The sequence below is a fragment of the Diabrotica undecimpunctata genome, chromosome 4 (genome assembly GCF_040954645.1).
Source record: "Diabrotica undecimpunctata isolate CICGRU chromosome 4, icDiaUnde3, whole genome shotgun sequence".
NCBI lineage: Eukaryota > Metazoa > Arthropoda > Insecta > Coleoptera > Chrysomelidae > Diabrotica > Diabrotica undecimpunctata.
Window position 1 is genome coordinate 12,287,340 of NC_092806.1, and position 23,593 is coordinate 12,310,932.

Genomic DNA, 23,593 nt, shown 5'->3' on the forward strand with positions numbered 1-23,593 from the left:
GAAGTAATGCAGAGAATAGGCAAAAGCAAAGAAATAATCTTCACCGTAAAGAAACGGAAGCTTGAGTACTTCGGACATGTCATGAGGCATACTAAGTACCGGCTGCTACAGTTAATAGTCCAAGGAAGAATCGACAGTAGGAGGGGACCGGGAAGAAAACGACACTCATGGATGCATAACCTGCGACAATGGTTCAGACTAACATCGACCGAACTGTTCAGAGGTGCCGTAAACAAAGTCAAAATAACCTTGTTAATAGCCAACGTCCGAAACGGATAGGGCAAAGGAAGAAGAATCTTTTTTTTCTTCATTGCTTTTGTAAGCAAGGGCTTCTTTGCAGCACATCAACTTAACGTGAGATAATGCTAGATTTTTCTGAAGCTGGTAACGAATTGTGAAGGAAAACAGGATATTTATTTGTGAGTTTTGTGGCAGTTATGGAAGGGTTCAACATTACTTCACGCCTGATAATGGTGTAGAAAAAAGAAGTTTAACACTGACTACCCACATAAAGCAACTGTGTACAGTACAAACACGCATAATAAACTAAAGAAACTTAGTGGTCGCCGCCGTCGCAACTTTTTAAATAATAGTTAGTGTAAATATTGTAAAAATAAATTTTAATAATATATGTAATAACAAGTTTATTATTAGATAGCATCTTCACACAATTCCAAACTAGAATATTTCTAAAATGTGGAAAAAATTAAACCTACCGTATTTTAAACTTCCCTGTATTTTCGTCAAATCTAACGTGATCAATTCGTGGCCACGAGCACTTTTATTACATCAAACCATCAAAGCGAGCTGTATAAAACCCCCATCAATTTTTGAAATCTTCGAAAGCCATCCGATTATTTGATTACAGTACCTTTTTTACAGATTACGTTTTTGTTCGAAACAAAAAAGAGTGTTTGATTGGCTATCGGATATCTCCGGATGACGTTACAGCACTGCTTAGTGACGAAACGCCGTTGTGAAATGTATCCGAATAATGTATTGTGTAATAACAAAGGTTTCAGATATGTAGTAAGTTTCTACTAAAAGTCAAACAAAAAGTTATTTAAATGAAAGACAACCTTTCACTTACAAAATGATTAAATATAAGTCCAAATTTAAAGAATTTTGTTCTTTTTGCTTTTCTTTTTTCGGTGCCTATTTGTTTCGGATAATGGAAATTTTGACCATTCATATTTTGTCCACCCTGTTCAAAATAGTCCAGTAGTTGTCATAGAACACCATGTGCCCAAATTTTTAACCCAGGAGCTCTATCTGCCTCCGAGACCTCTACAGGGTGTTTCAAAAAAAGGTAACCCTGTCTCTAGTGTAGGTAAAAAACTGAAAAATAATTGGGGTTTGCTTAGTAAAAAACTTTTGTAACGCCATCCGTTTTCAAGATACAGGGTGTTGAAGAAAAAAAAAATTACGCATTTTTTACAATTTTGCCGAAACTACTGGCAACATTGTAACGAAATTTTATACGAATATGTTTTGGAAGCTGATACATCCCATGAATTTATTTTTATATCTGATTTTCATAGAGGGCGCTAGTTACTCAGATCGTACTAAGTATTAGTCAATATAACTTTTTTGAGAGTATAATTATTAATCAAAATTTCAAGTAAACTCAAACATTCAATTTTACACGAAAAAGGTACTCTTGGTAAAACTCGATACTGTGTACCGTTTTCGGAATATTTTGATTTGGAAATTATGAAGTAATAATTGATGCTGGTAGTAATGATAAAGTTCTAATAGGTATACCTCTATTTTCTCCAAGTGTGCCATGGAAATCTGACATTTATTGATTGTTATGACGATAAATCAACAATAATTAGAATGTTGAAACCTTGTTATTTGTAAAAACAAATCAAAATGTACTCAAATGTTGAATCCACTGATATGTTATTAACCTTAGGCGAATGTTTAGGATGTTCTAGTGCAGCTGTGACACGTTATGCAGAAAAGTTTCCTAGAAGAAACTTACCAAGTAAAAAAACATTTAGAGCCGTTGAACGACATTGTCGAGAAACTGGGAATGTGAGACCAAATAAAATAAATTCTGGTAAACCAAGAACAACAAGAACAATTAATAAAGAAAATAATATTTTAAGTTTACTTGATCAATATCCAAAAGTTAGCGTAAGGAATATAGCAAGACAAACAAATACTTCTTCTTCAAGTACTTGGCGGATACTGAAAGAACAGCAATTACATCCTTATCAAAGTCCAAGAGCTCTTGCCAGATGATCTACCGGTTAGAGTGGATTTTTGTGAAACATTGCAACAAAGGACAGCCCACAATCCAAATTTTTTAAAATGCATTCTTTTTAAAGACAAGGCCACCTTTACCCGACAAGGTATGTTTAACTCACATAATGCACACTACTGGTGTGATGAGAACACACGAGTTAAAAGAGTATCACATTACCAACACTCATTTAAAGTTAATGTTTGGGCATCAACTTTAGATAACAAATCATATTCTACCTGGAAATTTAAATGGTGATATGTATCTGGATTTTTTAAACAATTCCTTATTCGAGATAGAAGATTTAACGCTAAACAAGCGAAGATCTTTATTTTTTATGCACGATGGAGCTCCACCACACTTTGATAGAAGGTGTCGTAATTGGTTCAGTAATCATTTTCCGAATCGATAGATGGGTAGAGGTGCAGAAGCTCCGATTCATTGGCCTCCTCGGCCATGCGATTTTAACCCTTTGGACTACGCAGTTTGGTCGTATATTAAGGAAAAAGTCTATGCTACAGAGGTAAATTCACGCCAAGAATTGGAAGAAAGAATTCAACGTCAATTTAATGACATCATAGCTGATCCCCTACCGTTTAGAAGATTAATGGAATCTTTAGAAAAAAAATTAGACTTGTGTATTCGCGAAAACGGAGGCAATATTGAACACTTACTGTAATTGAATTTTATTTTATGTTCTTAGTCATTAATTTAATTTTCTTCTTGTGAGTTTTGTTTAATTACTAACTATTTTATACCAGCATCAATTATTACTTCATAATTTTCAAATCAAAATATTCCGAAAACGCTACACAGTATCGAGTTTTACCAAGAGTACCTTTTTCGTGTAAAATTGAATGATATTTAAGTTTACTTGAAATTTTGATTAATACTCTTAAAAAAGTTATATTGACTAATACTTAGTACGATCCGTGTAACTAGCGCCCTCTATGAGAATCAGATATAAAAACAAATTCATGGAATGTATCAGCTTCCAAAACATATTCGTATAAAATTTCATTACAATGTAGCCAGTACTTTCGGCAAAATCGTAAAAAATGCGTAACATTTTTTTTCTTCAACGCTCTATATCTTGAAAACGGGAAAAGAACATCAATATTGCTATTGCTGATCGTGCTAGGTTGAATTTGGAGTGCAATTCAGATATTTTGAAATTGGCATACCTACTCTGTTAATTACGTTCGCCTCAGTTTTCCAATTGAAAACAATTTTAATTAAAACAATATTATTTACAATAAAAATTATTATATTATACCTATTTTTTTTATATTACATTTCCTAGCAAGATCAGCTGTAACATTTCGTAACGTTCGTTGTTTCGTGTATGTCCCAAATACTCGCTGCCTTTATTCAATAGATGAATAATATCATGTATCGATTATACTGTTCGACAGCAATTTTGTTAACTAACTAATTCTTGCTCATTCTTATGCATTTTGCTGTGAATATTATCTCAAAAATTGCCTAGAATTTGACATATATATTAAAAATACATATTTTTGTGAAATGTTTATATTTATGTTCCTGAAAATAAATAATAAACGAAATTATCGTGGAGTCTCTCACGCCTGTGGCGCAACCAGGGGGGTTTTGGGGGTTAAACCCACCCCCCCTCCACAAGGGCATAAATAGGAAAAAAGTATATAAAGAACAGTAGGAAAATGTAACTTGTAATATTTTTCATTAAGTATATTTCGATAGAGTTACCAAATATTAGGCTCATGAGAAGAGTAGACAAAACGAGTCTGTTACGAGTAGCATGCACCTACACAGCACTGTATCTGCGGCATTATTGTGGACTATCACGGGTTGTGTTTCTCTGCATGTGTTAGCGGTAGAAAGGAGACATCTCTATGATAGAAGAAAGCCTTTGACAACAGCCATAAAAAAAGAAGAAAGGAAAATATGAATGGACAGATGGCAAGAAGAGTGAAATAACACAGAAGATGTTGTCCAGTAGACCAAGATGCTGATCCCGAGCCTAAGGGACCAGGTAGATTGTCTGTTTTAGGGCGTATCTTCATAGGTTCAGAAAGACAGATGCAGATAAACGCCTATACTGCGAATATTCCGACACTTTTACTTACACAATGCTGGAGTGTAATATATGTAGAGTGAAGAGAAACAGAATGTATAGAAATAGGTATGAACCCTGTAACTGCGAGAGAGATGATCTTGAGGATGACAGGAAGTAAGGAGGGAAGGAATAGTGAATAGGAAAGAAGAAGAAGAGAAACCCCAACCGGACCAACGACAAAGAGAAGATCTAGATAAGGGAAGGAACTGTTTCAAAAATGTCCTCAACCTTACAGCGGCCATCCCACTTTTGGAGTACGGTCCGTGAGATAGTCAACTAGGCACAAGTAGGAGAGGGTGGTTTTAGTTGGTAGGCAGAATAACAGATACCTAAATCTTTGACACTTTTATCTTTAGTACTTTAAATTAAACTAAAGCCCAAATTTTAAGGACTCAAAAGTGAGGTAGCATAAAAAAAAGTCGCTACCCAACCAAACACCCCCCTCCAGGAAAATTCTAGGTGCGCCACTGTTTTACGCATCTCAAGTCCGTAACAAACAGCCATTTTAATTAAAGTAAAAGACAAAAAAGTAAATTTTGTCAATCAGTGCTATTATTTTTCTATTTATCCTATGGCCATACTGTCCAGATGCGCGTCCTACGCTGTATATAACACGTGCAAAGATTGTATGCTCCATATAAAGCAGCTCAAAATAGTTATATAAAAACAAAACTCCATAAAAGTGTTTGTTGCCGTTTACACGAACACAAATAAATAACAAAAAAAGCAAATACCGTTTTGAGAGCATAAACAATCACTGAAACTTCAACTGAAAAGTCGCTTTATGCGATTTCCTCGTTCGAGTCACGAATCCTAATTGGCTTGTTTGATCAGATGTTCAAAAAATACACAAATTTCAATTTAAATTCAGCAGTCAGAATTTGCCGATGAAGTAAAAACGTGATAAAATAAACGAATCGCCCAGCAGTTGTTGTCCTCTACACAAATTATATCGGTTTTGTTTTAAATTCATTTAATGACAATTTTCGCGGGATTTTATTGGAATTTTATTAAAAATGTTTGAAACTTTTTGTTTGTGGCATATATATAAGTTAAATATTATGTTTAAATGGGAATAAGCCACGACTGATTGTAATGAAAATTACATTTTATAATTCTTTCTTTCTTTCTTTCTTTCTCCCCTTCCTTTTACCCTATCAGGGTGTCGGATTTGGGCTAGCTATTTTAATTTTCATTTACCCATCTCTTCCATTCTTTTCTGTTTCCTGCCATTATTTTCAATTCCTCGAGTGATTTTTGCTTAAGTTTTCCCGCCTCTACTACTTGCTGTATCCATTTTTTTCTTTGTCTGCCTCTTTTTCTTTTTCCGATGTTTTTTGCTTCATAAATTTTTCTTGTTATTCTATTGGATTGCATCCTCATCAGATGCCCATACCAGTTCATTTGTCTCTTTGCTATTTTGTTCATTATCGGTTCCTGGTTGGCCATTCTCCTAATAGTCTCGTTTCTTAATCTATCCCATTTTGTCTTTTCTTCTTAGATGTCTCATCTCCATTGCGTTTATCCTGCTCTTATGTTTTTCCAGAATTGTCCAGTTTTCACTTGCATAGAGCACAGTCGGTATCACGATTGTGTTATATATTTTTATTCTTGTTTCTCGTGCAAGTTCTCTTTTTCCCATTATTGGGGCTAACGCATAATATAACTTGTTTGATTTCTTTGCTCTATTTGTTATTTCCCAGTCTATTTTTCCGTCATTAGTTATTATACTTCCTAGGTATTCGTAAGTTGTTACTATTTCCAATTCTGAGTTTTTACATTTTATCTTTATTTGATTATTTTCCTTATCTCCTTTGCCGCTGATTATCATTATCTTACTTTTTTCCTCGTTTATCTTCATTTTAAGTTCTTCTATTTGTTCTACCCATATATCCATTATATCTGCATTTTATTCTCGGAATCTGCTATTAGTACTATGTCGTCTGCATACATTAAGGACTCTATTGTTACCGCTTGTAATCTGCGGTAACTTATTATTGTCTGTAATTGATTAGTTCTGACTCTAGTGTTTCTTATCAATTCGTTCATTACTATTATGAATAGCAAAGGACTGAGACTATCTCCTTGTTTAATACCTCTCTTCCAATTAAATGCTTCTGATCTTTCCCCTGTTATTTGTACCCTTCCTTTTACCTCTTTGTAAGTACTTCCTATAATTTTTATCAATGCATTAGGTACGTTAATTTTCCTCAAGCATTTCCCTATAATATGTCTTTCTATCGTGTCAAATGCTGCTCTTAGGTCTATGAATGCTAATACTAGTTTTTCCCCCGTATCTATGCTTCTTTCTATTAGGTTTTTAATGATATATATGTTGTCATTTGTCTGTCTTCCCGGTCCAAATGCCGTTTGTTCTTCTCCCAATACCATTTCTACTTCTTTTCTCAGTCTCTTCTCTATTATTTTCGTATATATTTTAAAGCATACCGATGACAGACATATTGCTCTATAGTTTTCGTAGTTTACATGTTCTCCCTTTTTTGTATATTGGCACGATGATATTGTTCTGCCAGTCTTTAGGGATTGTTTGTTTTTCCCACGCCTCTTTATATATTTTCCATAGCCAGTTTATTCCTTCTTCTCCCATGTATTTTACCATTTCCGGTTCAATTTCATCATCTCCACCTGCCTTGCCTATTTTTATATTTGATAATCCTTCTATTACTTCTTCTCTACTTATTTGCTCTGGCTCTATGTTTTCTTCGCCTTCATTGATTATATTGTCTTCCTTTATCACTTCGGTATCAAATTTTTTCTCATAATATTCTTTCCATACCCTAGCTATTTGTTCTGGGCTTATTTGTATTTGGTTTGCAGTATCTCTTACTGCGTTTATTTCCTTTCGTTTTCCCTGCCTTATGTGTCGTATTGTCGTCCAAAAGTTTCTATTATTTGTTATATATTCTTCCTGAAGTTCTTCTCCAAATTCTTTCCATGTTTTTGCTTTTGCTTGTGTGACTGTCTTTTTTGCCAATCGTCTCTGCCTATAGTATTTTTCTTTATCTTCTTCTCATCCCGTTTCGATGTATTTTTTCCATGCTATTTTCTTCTTTTTTATTTCTGTCTTCACTTCTTTATTCCACCATCTTGTCCTTTTTAACTGTTTATTATATTTTTTGATTCCACACACTTCAGTTGCTGTTGTCTTTAATACTTCACTGTAGGTATTCCATCTTTCTTCCATTGTCCATGTTTCTTTTTGGCACTCTATTTGTCTCAGTCTTTTGTTAGTTTTTGTAAAATTCTCGCACACTTTTTATCTTTAGTTTGTTTACATTTACTTTCTTGTACTCTTTTTTTCCACTTCCTCCATTTTTTCATCCTCCAGTTTTGCAGTGACCATCCTGTGTTGTGTAGACAGTTCGGGTTCCTTTTCCGTTAAGATGTTTTTTTATATTTTGTTCTAGGATTCTCGTATAGACTATATAGTCGATTAAGCTTTTCGCATTTCTCTCTTCAGCCACACATGTATATTTGTCGTTAATGGTTTGTTCACTGAATGTGTTTAATATTATCAGGTCGTTGGTTTGGCAGAATTCCAGCATTTTAATTCCATTTCTATTTAGTGTTTCTTCCCCATATTGTCCAATGCATCTTAATCATCTGTTAATATCCTTACCTACTCTTAAATTCCAATCGCCTAAGATTATTATTTTTTCTCTTGTCTCTCTTAATTTGTCTAATGCATTTTGGAGTTCGTTGTAGAATTCTATCATTATCTCTTCTTCATTACCTTCTGTTGGTCCGTATATTTGTATTATTCCTATCTTGTCTTTTTTGTTCTATTTGGGCTGTGATTATTCTAGATGATACTACTTCGTAGTTTGTTATTCTTGATTCTATTCTTTTATTCACTATTATACCGACTCCTTCTTTTGCTCTGTGAACCTGTGGTACTCCGGAATAATATAGACTATATTTCCCATTGATATTGATATGTCCTTTCCCTATTTTTTTTTTGTCTCGCTTATTCCCATTATTTGTACCTTCATTTTTTCCATTTCTTCCGTAGCTTCTATTTCCTTGCCGGTCAGAACTGTCACATTCCATGTCGCTATTCCTATATGATTTGTCTTGTTAAGATGTATTTCTTTATTACTGTATTCTTCTTCTCCATTATTGGTGTTAACGTTGATTTGACATTTTATAATTAAGTAAATAAATAAATAAATTCGTCATTTCCTTTTAGTCAAACATAATCTGTATAGAATTCGTCAGTTAAGTAAATAAAATAAACAAACAAACAAATACACTAAACAAACTAATAACAAAAACGGCACGTGTAGGCCAGTACATGGCCTTATTAGAGACAGCCCTAGCCTTATTAGAGAAATGCCTTAATACAAATTTTATTCTTTAATTGACCTTTGAACGTTGTGATTATGTAGAACTATCTCACTATTTATAAATGAAAACTTATTACTATGTTAAATTGCACTGAACCAACGATTTTTGTTCATATGTTTGAGATAAAATTGAGCCGAATGCAGTTAAGGAAGTTTTTGCCAAAAAAGGGTAAAAAGGGAGTGCATATAGTAGCATCTAAGCACGCTGAAAACGTGACAAACGTGCCGTATGCCAATGCTAATGGTCAGTACGTACCTCCAATGATATTATTTAAGGGCCAGAGGCTCAAACTAGAATGGAAAGAAAATCTTCCTTCTGGAACCAAGGTATTTATGACACCTAAAGGAAGTATGACAAACGATGTTTTTGTGAAGTTGGAACATCTTCAACAGTTTCGAATTGAAAGTAAAAATACTTTGTTGATTTTGACGGTGTTAAGTCTCATTTAGATGTAAACATCGTTAAAGCTGCTGAAAAGTACGACATTGTCCGCTTTTGTTCACCAAGCAATACAATACATGATCTACAGCCCATGGATGAGCTTGTTTTCAAATTTTTCGAACCGTTTTGGGGCGATATGGTTCTTTGTTTTTGGATGAATATTCTTAAACGCTCGATAAGACGCATATTCGTTGGATGAATATTTTCTAAAGTTTGGTCCAAGGCTATGACACTAGGAAATATGATCTCCGGATTCAAATATACTGGAATTTACTCTTTCAATCCATCAGTGATTCCAGAGAGTGCTTATGCACCTTTATATCTAAGTGAGCTTAAAATCCCAATGATGAAAATGGAAATAAGCAAGACTGAAACACTTCCATAAATCAGAAGAAGTGCAGAAAGTAAACAAAGTACTTCTGCAGAATCGATAAATTAGTCTTTAACCAAATGGATTAAAACTTTTCTTCCTAAATGTTCTCTAAAATAAAAAGACAACATTCTTTAAACTACTCGATTCATGACATATCAGACAATGAAGATATGGAACCTGTACCAACTGTTACCGTTTTAGACACCACATTTAAGCTAAACACGTATTTTACCTAAATGTTGTCCACTGCCAATAGTAAAACTAAAAGGATTCAAAGAAAAAATCCATTCATTGACGAGCCCAAAACCTAGTGGTTAACTTGTTTGATGCTCCTTCTGATAAAGGCGATGCTGCATCGAAAACTATTAAAAAGAAAAATGAACAGCCCAAATGCCGCCAAAATGAAGAAAGAATTTTCAAGGAGTGAAATTGTTTATCCGTCACTACCGTCTACAAGTGGTACAATTAAGAAGCCATCAACTAAGTCTTTACAGCGAGGCCTGTCCCATAAGGAATCATGGTACTGCTTCGTTTGTGACGTGGACCAGATCAAAGATATGAAGATGTGATCAGCCTGCTGATGGTATGCTCACGAAGAATGCGTAGGATTTACACAATCCGACAAAGACACATTTATCTGCTTAAAATGTAATTTAAACGATGTACAAAAATTTTATAGCTTATTGTATGAGAACAAAGATAAAGCGACTCAAGATGCCTTTATTTTGAAATACTGCACTGTGAATCGTACTGTGTGCCGTCGGCCAAAAATCGAAAAGTATTCTCCAAAGAAGCACCAGGTAAAATGTTTCATCCGTAATTTTTTATCCAAGGAGCAAGTTTCAGTTTGCCAAGCAGCTTTTTTCAACATGCTAGGAATAACAAAACATAGGCTTTCCTATGAGATAAAACGATTTAATGAAACAGGCCAAGTACCGATTGAACGCAGAGGTGGTGATCGGAAATTTGCGAAATATCAAGATAAGCTGGAAGGAGTACAAAAGTTTATAAACCAATTAAAATGTACTAAATCCCATTACTGCCGTTCAGTGACGAAAAGAATGTAGCTTCCATCTGAAATCAACGTCTCAAAATTGTATTTAATGTGCACTGCTCAGAAAATTTGATCGGAGACTGTGAAAAGGTCGTTTTTGCTATATATTTAACAGAACATATAAATTTGAGCTTTAAAACTCCAAGAACAGACGTTTGCTCAAAATGTTTAGAGCTAAGTAAACGCATTAAATACGAGAAAAATGTGCAATCTAAAATTAAACTAATGACTGAAAAACGGCTTTACAAACTTTGAGCGAAAGAATTTTTTCAATTTGTTCAAGAAAACAGAGAAGACCTAATCACTTTGTCGTTTGACTGCCAAAAAAAATTTGGTCTTTCCCAAAGTTTCTGATCAAAGTGCTTATTATTCAAGGCAGTTTTTTTTTTCATAACTTTACTGTTGTTGGAGGTTCCCCAAAGTCTCCACTTTCAAAGGAAAATGTATTTTCATACTGTTGGACTGAGGACATGTTTGGCAAAGAATTAAATGAAATTTCCCCTGCAGTCTTTTTTCGACTCAATGACACTGATTTTGGGAACATCTCAAAGAAGGTACGATGTGCTAGCCGAGAGCGCACCACTAAATGTTAAATTATTTAAGTTAGTTTTTCCTATAGTTGGTCACTTATTGTTACAATCCGATACCGTTTTCGATTTACGAAAATCAGAAGTAGTAACTACCCCTGGAGAGTACAAGGAAATTATTTATGAATCTTCTACGATCGTTGATATAAAACAAAGCTGTGTTTACAATTGGAAGTCTGCTGTTCAAGAGGTTCTTAAACCAGTAGGAGCATAAAGTTTTCAGTTTAAGAAATGTAAAAGGTACATTTTAAAACAATGTAGGATAGGAAATGTTTTAATTGGAGGTGAACTTCATTACAAAAACGATTTCGGATCTTTTGTAAATATCACACGAGAAGGCAAATAGATTAGCCTGATCAATCCAGGAAAAGTTATCCCCGATGCTCACAAAGTAAATTATTTTTAAATTGCTTGATGTGCTAAATCTTTTGACCAAACATTTTGGTTTAGACTGGACACAACTCGATCAGATGAACTACTATAAAGAGCTTTTTCAACGTTATAAACAAGAAGCAAACGAGAACTACTTGGAGAATCCTGTTTCAGAGTTAGAGTCTGTCCAAACCTGTGAATATATACCCGAACCTCCGGATATTTTAGTTTAAGTTATATGTATATAAATTGATTACATATTATTATTATCGTTCAATATCAAAATATATTTTTTTTACTAAGTAACCGACACAATGATGTTTTATTAGTTTCAAAAATGGCAATATCCGTATAGATCAGTTTATATCCGTCAATCTCCAAGCATTGCCAACAAAAAAGGCAATCTCCAAAATATAATAGTAAAAAAAAGGAAAAGGAATAATTTCTTAAGCTCCTCTTTCTGGACATCCGTTCACAAACCAATCATTCTTCATCAGTTTTATTGTTTTAATTTAATTTTGTTAGTTTCTACAGTTTTTCGCAGTTTCCCAAAAAATTATGGAAATGGTGATTGCCGACTTAGGTTTTACACTCCTCAGATATGGGGAGGAAACTATCATTCCTGAACTTTATGTAGACAACGTATATAAAAATACTGAAAACTCAAAGAAATAATGAGAATATTCTAACAAACAAAACCAATGTCGAACGAGTGGACAAATATGCATATCTTGGAACAATGAATAACTCTACAAATGATTACTTCAGGAAATCAAAATTAAAATAAAACAAGCTAGAGCAAATTTTAACAAAATGGAAAGAGTGCTCTGTAGAAGAGAGTTAAAGTTTGAGCTGAGAGTTAGTAGGCAAGCGGTTTACCCCTCAAAAGACGCTTAGAAACAGAATATACCGACTAAAATTCTTTTTGCATTTCTAATGCACCAAGATGAAATGTATTTTTTTTTTAATTTTTACAAGTGGGCCGGCAATTGTTATTAACAAATAACTTACAAAAAATACAAAAAAGCAATTTCACCGAATTGCTTCGGAATCAATTTTTTAGGTGTATCTCATCAAAATAAACACTTTTTCTCTCTTGATAATTTTTCGAAAAATGCTTCCTTTTCGAGTTATTTGCATTTTTTTGATGAAAAAATGCCTTAATTAGTGATTTTTGGGATTTTTTTTTCTAAAAAACTATTAAATGAATTGCAATTCTACAAATAGCTTTATAATCTTTAAACCGTCGAGTACAAGTTAGAATATTTTGACAAGGATAATTTTTTCTATCTTGCTAACAACGTGGATCCAAATATTTCGAATATGCCTTTCGAGCAGTCTACCGCTAAGTGTGTACAGCGGTTTCGGCGATACAGGCGTGCGGCGCGTAGAAATATTTGTTTAAATTTAAAAATTAATTCAATACAAACAATATTACGTACAATTTATAAAAAAAAGATATTTCTAATTATTTTTATATAGACATATTATAATTAAAACAATTCAAATTAATTCTTTACAATGCTATAATAATGTAATTTTTCTTTTAATATACGTGGTGACTATATTATTGAATGTTTTATTGTGAAATACATTAAACAATATAATATAATTAATTTTCATTGAAAAATATAATAAAATTAAAATCTAATATTAATTATACATCGTTTTCATTGTCAATAATTTGAAAATTTTCGTCAAGAGCAACAGGATTTCCATCTAATAAGCCGATTTCATTGTCTTCAATAGAGTCGTCTTTAACATTTTTACAATTCTCTGGTGTACATGCACATACTGCGCAGCATTCTAAATTATAGGAAATACAATTACAATTGTTCGTAGAACATTTTCCGGTACATGAGCAGAAATACTTTTGTAACATATCTATAACACATGCCTTCAAAATAATTAAAATCGAAACAATTATTTTCCATTGTCCAACCATGGGTTAATGGATCAAGAGATGAAATAATATTGTTTTTTTGCTTGAATCCATTCATTTATTTGCCACTTTGCTCTTAAGTAATGTTGTAATAATGGTGGTTTCGAAGGTGGTAGTTTTTTATTAGATGCATTTTTTTTAGCGCCTACAGCACCTCAACCGCTCACCGCTGTACACGCTTAGCGGGATACTCTCGAAAGGCATATTCGAAATATTTGGGTCCACGTTTTTAGCAAGATATAAACCATTTATCCTTGTTAAAATATTCTAACTTGTACTCGACGGTTTAAAGATTATAAAGTTATTTGTAAAATTGCAATTCATTTAGTAGTTTTTTAGAAAAAAAATCCCAAAAATCACTAATTAAGGCATTTTTTCAATAAAAAAATGCAAATAACTCGAAAAGGAAGCATTTTTCGAAAAATTATCAAGAGAGAAAAAGTGTTTATTTTGATGAGATACACCTAAAAAAATTAATTCCGAAACAATTCGGTGAAATTTCTTTTTTGTATAAGTTATTTGTTAATAACAATTGCCGGCCCACTTGTAAAAAATAAAAAAAAATACATTTCATCTTGGAAAAATATATAGAATCGAATAAAAAAGGTTTGGTGCATTAGAAATGCAAAAAAAATTTTAGTCGGTTGATGCTCTGTCCTCTGCTTATAGGGGTAAACCGCTCGCCTATAGGTTTCCAGGTGCAACGTTTTTTAGACTTGATTTTATGAGATGTAAGCTTGTACTTTGAATGCGACAAAGGCCTTTCAAGTTTCCTGAGCTCAATAAATAAATAATTCAAATAGTTTATACTTAAAGATAGTATTATACTTATAAAGATATATCTAGTAAAAAAGTGTGTCTCAAACTTTACAAATTGTATATGGGTGTTATAAGCATTTTTTTTGCTTTGTTCTTGATAGACCTTACTTTTAACCAAACATCTTTGGACTTCTCGTATATAAAGTTAATGTAACACAAAACAATAAAAAGCCTTTACTTAAAAGTAATTAGGTAACTGACAATACTGGTAAGGAAATTTCATTTTATAATATAAAATCGAATAAATACACAAAGATTGATCGACATAAGATTATCTATATATCTTCTAAAAATAGAGTTGTCTCACAACACAACAGTGCATATCACTTGTCAGATATACCATCCCGTTCACGATATTTCGACATATTTGTTCCAGAGAGCAGGATTACTCGAGATAAGGCAAAATTCTAACCCGTCGTATCTCCTTTTCTCCGTTTTGAAACATTATAGTCATTCTGCTCTCATCTCTAGGGGGAATAGAGTCTAAAAACAGCGAACGAAATAAATGTCGTCTATAGTTTGAGAAATGTTCCTTTCGATACAATTCCGTGATGGAATTTGGTCAAGAACTTTTCCATCTTTCATGAAATTTTACGGAAACGGCGAGGGAAAACGTACCGACGGGATTACTCGATGATAGTGTTTGGACATTTAACTTTCCTAACCGTTCATGAAAAAATATTGGAGCTTGGTTTGACGCGACATTTAATACCTGATATGAAATAAGAACGGGTAATTCCGAGATAGATGGACCATTGTTTAAAATTTTATTAGGAAATTACATTAACCCATATTTAACCATATTTAACCATATTTAATAATGAAACAAATATTTTCAATAACGTGTTTTTGGCAATAAATTAGTGTAATTATACCGCGCCAAAAAACTTACGTTGTAACACGCGAACGGTCAAATCGACCATATACATAGTTTTCGTATTAACCCTGAACTGGTGGCGCCCCATATCGGAACACCAGTAGTGGCGCCAAGTCCGACAGACCCAAAATTCAATAATTTATTAATTAGAAAATCAAAACAATTGGTGTATTATCGAGCTTTACTTCTTTATGAATATCATTTAAATAATAAACTGTAATTTGGGACCAATAAATAATATAACCTTACAAAATAATTAATAAATGGTGGATGTTCATGAATTGTAAAAAATAAAACAAGGGTTCATGCAAATTAACTTTTATTTCATTAAGGGGACAAAACAATAAAATATAAGATTTATTTGTCAAACTGAACTATGAGTTGCACTTTTAAACATTTTGTGGGTGCAATATACAATCAAGGCACTGAAACTGGGCATATGTTAAACAAATAAATTTTTTGCACATTTGATTTGATTTTAGCTTGGGTCCAAATTTTTCATCAAATTTGTAATGTCCTTTTGTTCTTCGTCCTACGTTATGGAAAATCAGTTTAGTAGCGGTTATAGTTTATTTTTATGAACGAGAGAGTAATTAGCATAATTTTAACTGGTAGCTCCGACCACTCCATGGGCGTGCTCAAGATTAATTGAAAAATTACTTTAAATAATTGTAAAAAATAAATGAAATATTTCAGTGTTATAAAGTGTTATGTGTATGTAAACAAAAGTGACCTCTTTTATCACACACTATATTAGAACTGACTGGCCTACATTAAAAAGGGTTTTAAAAAATTCACATTTTTTTTTAATTTTTAAAAATTACAAAAGAGAAAAAGAGTTTTTAAAACCGTCTAAGGTATGTTAAATAGATGAATAAAAATATTAATATAAAACGTACAGCTACTTGTTACAAATCCAAATCAGATTCAGAAGATGAACTTTCAGAACCAAGATTTATAATAACTGGCTCGATCATTTTATCAGTAATATTGTCCAGCTTCCACATTTTTTCCTCTTCTTTAATAGTGTGATTTACTGCCTTTTCCAGTTTTCAGGTTTTACATTATTTACGGCCTCCAAAAACAATTGTTTAACATCATGAATTTTAAAAGTGGTATTTTTTCTTGAAACTTCACTCTTTATCTGTGCCCATACCAGTTCAATCGGGTTTAATTCACAATGATATGGATCTAAGTACTGTCATTCCACAATTTTTGGCAATTTCATCAATTTCGTATTTTTTTAATTTTTCTTTATGAAGGGCACACAACGAATAAAGTTCCTTTCTTATAGATCCGGGATGGTACGTAATATTTTTTGAACTCAGCCAATTCTGCAAGTCTTTTTTTAACCACTTGGTTGTGGGCAGTCCTTCTATAAGTCTGGAGTGATAACTTGCATTATCCATTACTATTACACAGTTCTTAGGAAGAAGATCTATCATTTGTTCGAACCATTCTTGAAAGACATCAGCGTTCATGTCTTCATGGTAGTCACCGGTACGAGTTGATTCAAAAATGTTAATAAACCACCTTCAACAAAACCGTCTGAACTGCCAATGTGTACTATTATCAGCCTGCGTCCCTTTCCTGATGGTGGGTTTAAACCAGTAGATAAGTTATTTACAAAAGCGTGCCTTTGACTTGTAACAGTTTCATCCTGCCAAAATTTATTTGGTGTATGACCCTTGTTGATCCATGTTTCATCAAGATAAAATATTTTTCTTTTTTGGTTTCTTATTTCCTTTATGGTTCTTAGAAAATGTCTTCTCCATATGACAATATTGCTTCTATCTAATAAAATAGACTTTCTGGGATTCTTTTTCCAGCGGAAGCCTATTAGTTTTAAAAGTTTCCATAACGTACTTCGACTCATTTCTGGGTAATCCTTATCATCTCGAACTGAGACAAGAACTTTATCCAATGTTGGAAATTCTTGTCTAAAGAAGAATTCATGCACTTTCCGTCTAAGTCCTTCTTTAAAATGATATTCTATTTGAAATTTTGGTTTCCCTGGAGCATTACGTGGCATTTGAAAACTACCACATTTCTCTTCTTTAATAACTCTGTAAATCGTAGATTTCCCAACACCAAGTGTACTGCTAACTAACTCAACGGTCTCATCAACACTTTCACATAAACGTTTGTCTGTAAATGATTTAAAACAATTAAATATTAATGTTTTTTCATTAACTGTTAGAGGATCAATTTTTCGGCGTTTACACGGCACTTCCAAATTTTCCATAACACTAGTATACACAATAAACTGCACCTTGCAACTGAAGTACCTACTTTTAGTGAACTGTTAAGAATTTTGAATACGCCACTTGGACCTTCCTATATACAAAATGGAAAAACCCACTATCACATTTTCTGTGGAATAAGTTTAGAAGGTAATTATCTAGTCAATTACTGTCGTAGATTCCTGAAATTAAAGAATTAAATGTTTGATTGTTGAAACCCTTACTTCGTGGAATGCACTCATTTCAGATAAAATAAAACGTTTTATTTTATCTAAAGAATTAAACTTTCTTTTGCAAATAGGCAAAGAATTAAACTTTATTTTGCAAATAGATAAAATAAAACGTTTTATTTTATCTAAAGAATTAAACTTTATTTTGCAAATAGGTAGGTACTTATTAAACTTTTATTGGTTATATATAACCAATAAAATAAACATCTTACATTTCTTGCAAATTCATTAGTACCTGTTAACCTCCATCACTCCGACACTGGCAACCTTATTTAGGGATTAGTAAACCTCACAACTATTGTATTCTATTCTGCTCCAACCTTTATACCTGGTGGTCATACTCAATTTAAAATTGTTTTCTTATATACTTCTGTAAACTTGTTGACAAATATCTGTTTTTCATTGAGTCACCCGTATCAACAGTTTAGGGATTTGCATACATAATTTATTGTTTTATTACTCTCTCATACATAAAAATACACTATAATAGTAGCAATTTAATGTGTAATTGCAGTCCAATTCTACCTGTCCCAGTTTTTCTTAAGGAGAAAAGTTCCAATTTTTGTGTTCAGTGCTTCTTCAACCTCGGCGTTCCTGTTTTGTTCCAGAAGCAGTTTTTTGATCGTGTCCAGAGAGTTCAACTTCAGAAATTTTAGCAATAATCCCAGAAATTTCAGTGTAAAATTTTATGTGAAAACCCAGGTAACATTTTGTGTTTAATTTTCAAAGTAAAGTAGACATTTTTTTCAAATAACAATAATTGCTTTCATAACAATTTAAATAATGTAATAGGTATTATATATTGTAAACCAAGGGTGTGGTTAGGCTGTCAATTTATTTGTCCTTTGTCGTCAGTATAAATGTTGACATATGACAGCTAGCCTTAAATTGTCTATGACGTTTGTTTATTTTGTTTTTTTTTTGAAGAGGTTAACTTAATGAAGTTTCATTTTAATTAAAAGATAGATCTTTAATTTTAATAATCTATTTCTGCTACAGTTATAAATAACTTAATAATAGTTTTGAAAGTTTTTTGTAGCGTTTCCCAATTGTAAACAGATGAGACATATGTTAGTATTTTTTACATTTTATTTTATTATAAACCCATGTAATTTGTTTATCTGTTTGTGTAACTATTTGTTTGAGACAAAAATAAATGTTTATTTCATTTCTCTGAACCATTTTGTCTTTTATTTGAGAAAAAACTTTTTTTGTGTTTACTTTTTTAGGAAGGAAGAGCCTTTTTTCCTTCAGTAAGTTTAGGATCCTTCGAAGCGGCGTCTTTTTTTTCTTAAATAGCTAGAAGTCTTTCTTGTTGTTCTATTTGTTCATTTGTCCCAGGAGATTCATGTAAGGAACCCCTTTGTTTCATTTTTTTGTAGTTGCCCCAATTCAACCCCCTTGCCATTTACTTATCCACGACCCCAGCTCTCCTAACAAACCCTGAGTGCCGTTCACATACGTTTCGATTTATTTTGCTTGCCCTATCTCGACCCTCATCATTTCAGTCCCCAATTTTCTACTCCTTATAATAATACCTCATGTGGTAGGCAAAAATATTTCGTTACACAGTTTCTACTTCAAACGATTGAAGTAGACGACTTTGCTCCTTTTCATAACTCATTGTGCTAAAAATATTAAATTTGACTAAGCAAAATATAAAATAATACATGTTTACATAATAGAATAGGAAATGAGGCGGAAATAATATTAACTATCAAAAGACGAAAACTTGAGTACTTAGGACATGTGATGGGCAAAAATACGCATTATTACAACTTATTATGCAAGGCAAAATCCGAGGAAAGCAAAATGTGGGAAGACGAAGAATATCCTGGCTTAAGAACTTAAGGGAATGGTTTGAATGCAGTAGTGCAGAACTTTTTAGAGCGGCAGTCAACAGAGTCCACATAGCCATGATGATTTCCAACCTTCGATATAAGATGGAACTTAAAGAAGAAGACATAATAGAATACATAATATCAGCAAAATTACTCACCATTTGTAAAATAAATTCCAAGAAACGAAAATAAAACAACAGTCACTTGAGTTACTTAAGTGGTGGCGCCAAGTCTAATGAACCCAAATAGGCTATAACCCCATTCTTTTTATACCGTCTCTTGGGTCTGAGTTACTTGGCGCCACCGCTGCAGGGTTAATAAAAATAAAAACTTATAAAACTTTTATTTTAAATATGAATAAAATTGAATGCTCAATATGTATTTCTGACATATAGTTTAGTATGCAATTGTTTAATAGTAGATATAAATTAAATTATCTACACTCTTTCCCACTCTCCCCCATCCTTTATTTGAAAAAAAAAGTACTTGAACAACTTTGTGCGGAATTCAGGCCTCTTTCTAGTTTACTTATTTAACACTGGGTATAATTGGGCATATTTCACAAAAAACTGGTTTTCAAATTTTTCTTCACAGGTTACGCCCCCTAGCGGTTAATCCAGAAACTTGAAAGTTATTTTCAGCGATTTCTTTTGGCCACTTTTACTAAGGAATTTTTTCTCCTAAAGTTATAACATGACTAGTTTCTGATATATAGCCGAGAGATCGGCTTATTGGACCACCCGGTACATACGCCAGTCTATATAGATAGTCAATAAACAGTGCATTTTGAGTCATGCAACTAACCCATTCGTACTTGAATGGTGTACGTTTAATAAAGAAAGGATTTTACAAATAAATGATGGTTTCCAGCAATATTTTTAAGCTTTTTGTTTTGCTGCATCTCGTGATTATAAACCGTGAATGTGCATTATACAATATAATTTTCTTTGTGCTATTTTAGCTTTTAAAAGATTAAATCAAAACAAGTTACATTGCATGCTATGAATTAATTTTTAAATTTTTCATAATACTGGGAACCTTATTATATGGTTGTATTACCTTAACATAAATTTCATCAATGTATTGTTAAGTAGACCAAGATATTTAAAATAAAAAAAGCGATAATCGATCGTCATTTACAAATAAGAAAGAATTTACAGATTAAAGAAAAAACACAAGAGGGGAGAAGATTACGAAACATTTGTAAGACATACTTACATAATAGTGATAGTAATAGTGATGTGGAAACAAATTATCCGCGCGCCAGCCGTGTTGTTTTGAAATTTTGAATGTTTAGTACTTATTGTGAATTTTAAAATTATGCATAAGAATTATACGCATAAGAATTCTTAGATATTACGTGTTTAGGGTCCTTCTCTATGGAGTAGAAAGCTGGAGTCTTACAGAAGATGCCATAAAACGATTAGAGGCTTTTGAAATGTGGTGCTACCGACGTATGTTGAGGGTCTCATATATACACCACACAAGTAACATAACTATTCTCCAGATGCTAAGAAAAGACAGAAAACTGGCTTAGTTTGACCACATCATGCGTAATGATAAATACCCACTTCTACAGTTGATTCTATAAGGCAAGATTGAGTGTAAGAGAGGCCCTGGACGTAGACATATATCCTGGCTGGCCAATCTTAGAAAGTGGACTGGTCAAACGTCAACTCATCTATTTCGAGCGGCTGTGAATAGAATAAGATGGGTCAATGTGGTCATCAACATCTGTAGAAGATAGGCATATTTAGAAGAAGAAAATTATGGGTATGAGGTAGATCAAGGATGTTTGCAGCTAATGGCCGAATGCCTTCGAGACGACGCGAGACGATGAGAATGAAATATTGAGTACGACGATACAGAAGAAGAAATTTCTGATACGGAAGGTGTTCTCCTGGGCCTTTTATTCTTGGTAAAGGCACAACTACTAAATGAATGTGCATCTACATGCATGAATGACACTTCTAAGAAAACTATAACGGAAAGAGAAACGCAACGGACATAGATGCTTTACAAATTCGTTCTTTTATTGGTTTACTCTATTTGACAGGTTTATTGAAAAGTGGCAGGATAAACAAAGACGAACTTTGGAATAAAGATGGTACATGAGTTAAGATGTTTCGACTAACAATGTCCAGGTACCGATTTAAATTTTTACTACAACACCTAAGGTTTAATGATTATAGATTCACGTGGGGAAAGAAAATTATTGTATAAATTTTGTCATATGCGAAAGATTTTTGGTATGTTTACTTTAACGTGCAAAAACGGTTACACGCCGTTTGAATATGTCACAATAGATGAAAAATTAGAGGTCAATGCAGTTCTAGACGTAATAATTTTTATACCTAATAAACCAAATAAATATAGATTAAAAATTTTTGCGCTAACAGATTCCTTTTATAATTTCAATTTGGAGCCATATTTGGGATAAACCCACGAGATCCTTCTGTTGTAATTCTCCATCGGAAATGACAAAGAGAATATCATGGCCTCTAAAAGGAACAAAACGTAACATTACTGATGACAATTGGTTTTCAAGCATACCAATAATCCAAATCTTGCTTCATGATTACAAACTTAGATTTCCATTAACATGCCGCCAAAATAGGAAAAAAGAAACTACCATATAAATTTTCTTGGAAAGCCAAGAAAGCGCTGGGAAGACACAGTAAGCAGCGACGCACAAGCACTTTTAGGAGTCCGTGTATGGAGAAGAGCAGCCACAGACAGACAAGGGTGGAGGCAAAAAATAAAGGAGGCCAAGGCTCATTTTGGGCTGTAGTGCCGTAGAAGAAGAAGAATATAAATTTTCTAAATCCAAGAACAGCCTTACTCGATCCAGCATGTTTGCTTTTCATAATAGTATTACTTTGGTGGCTTGTATACCAAAAAGAAATAAAAACGTATTCCTCCTGTCTAGTTTATATCATGAAGATACAATTGATGAGAATTCCATGAAACACCAAATAATTCTTGACTACAATTCCACAAAGGGGGGGAGTTGATTCAATAGATAAGTGATGTGCACTAGGAATACTCGACGATGGCCAATTTTTTCTTCCATACTAACTAATACAAAAAATATTAGAACAAAACAGCATTCCTTAGGAATGGAGATTAAGCATCCTAATATCTCTTTTCAAAAAGGGAGAAAAATCGGACCCAGAAAATTACAGAAGAATTAATTTACTAAACACAACAGTAAAATTAACAACCAACAGGATAACAAATTAACTAAATGAAATTATAACACTAGCAGAAGAACAACAAGGTTTTAGGTCAGGAATATCATGCACCGACGCTATATTTATAATGAGGCAAGTGCAAGAGAAATCAACAAACCAACACAATAAAAGTAAAAGTAGAAGAAGAACTAACCGACCCTATTGAAGCTGGCAATGGGATAAGACAGGGAGATTTCCTGAGTCCTCTATTGTTCAACCTGATTATGGACGAAATAATAAAAAAGTAAGAAATAAAAAAGGATACCAAATGGAAGAAAAAAACAACTTAATATAATCTGGTATGCTGACGCCGCAATACTACTCTCTCAAAGTGAAGATGATTTACAACGTATGCTGCACCAATTTAATATAACCGCCAGAAAATGTAACCTGTTAATTTCCCCAAAAAAAAAAGACAAAATGCATGGTTACAACAACAAATTTACTAAGATTTAAATTGGAGCTGGAAGGTCAGATAATAAAACAAGTGATGGAGTTTAAATATCTAGCCATCACATTATCTAGCTACGGAAAACTCGAAACTGAAGTGGAAGATCAAGTGAATAGAAGTACAGATATACGACGTAGATGTAAGGTGGAAAACGTCAAGAACTGGGTAAGAAATAGAAGAGTAGAATGGTAGTAAAGACGGCAAGAGACGGTTCCCCAATAGGAAGAGGATCAGTAGGAAGACCATGACAACGATGGAAAGAAACTTACTGAAGGTACATTGAAAGACAGAGTCATGTCTACATTAAAAGAAAAAAAGGATGCCAAATATAGCTGCTATAAACCTCACGGTGCTTATCTAGTGTAATAATAACGAGATTTGTTTACCACAAAGATAGTTTTTGCACAATTTGT

General features: G+C 33.0%; 1 protein-coding gene across 1 annotated transcript in view; it reads left to right on the forward strand.

Annotated features, from left to right (window-relative positions):
- FMRFaR (FMRFamide Receptor) overlaps positions 1 to 23,593 on the forward strand; it is a 694,226-nt gene that overhangs the window by 360,730 nt on the left and 309,903 nt on the right. The gene's annotated exons all lie outside the window — the stretch shown is intronic.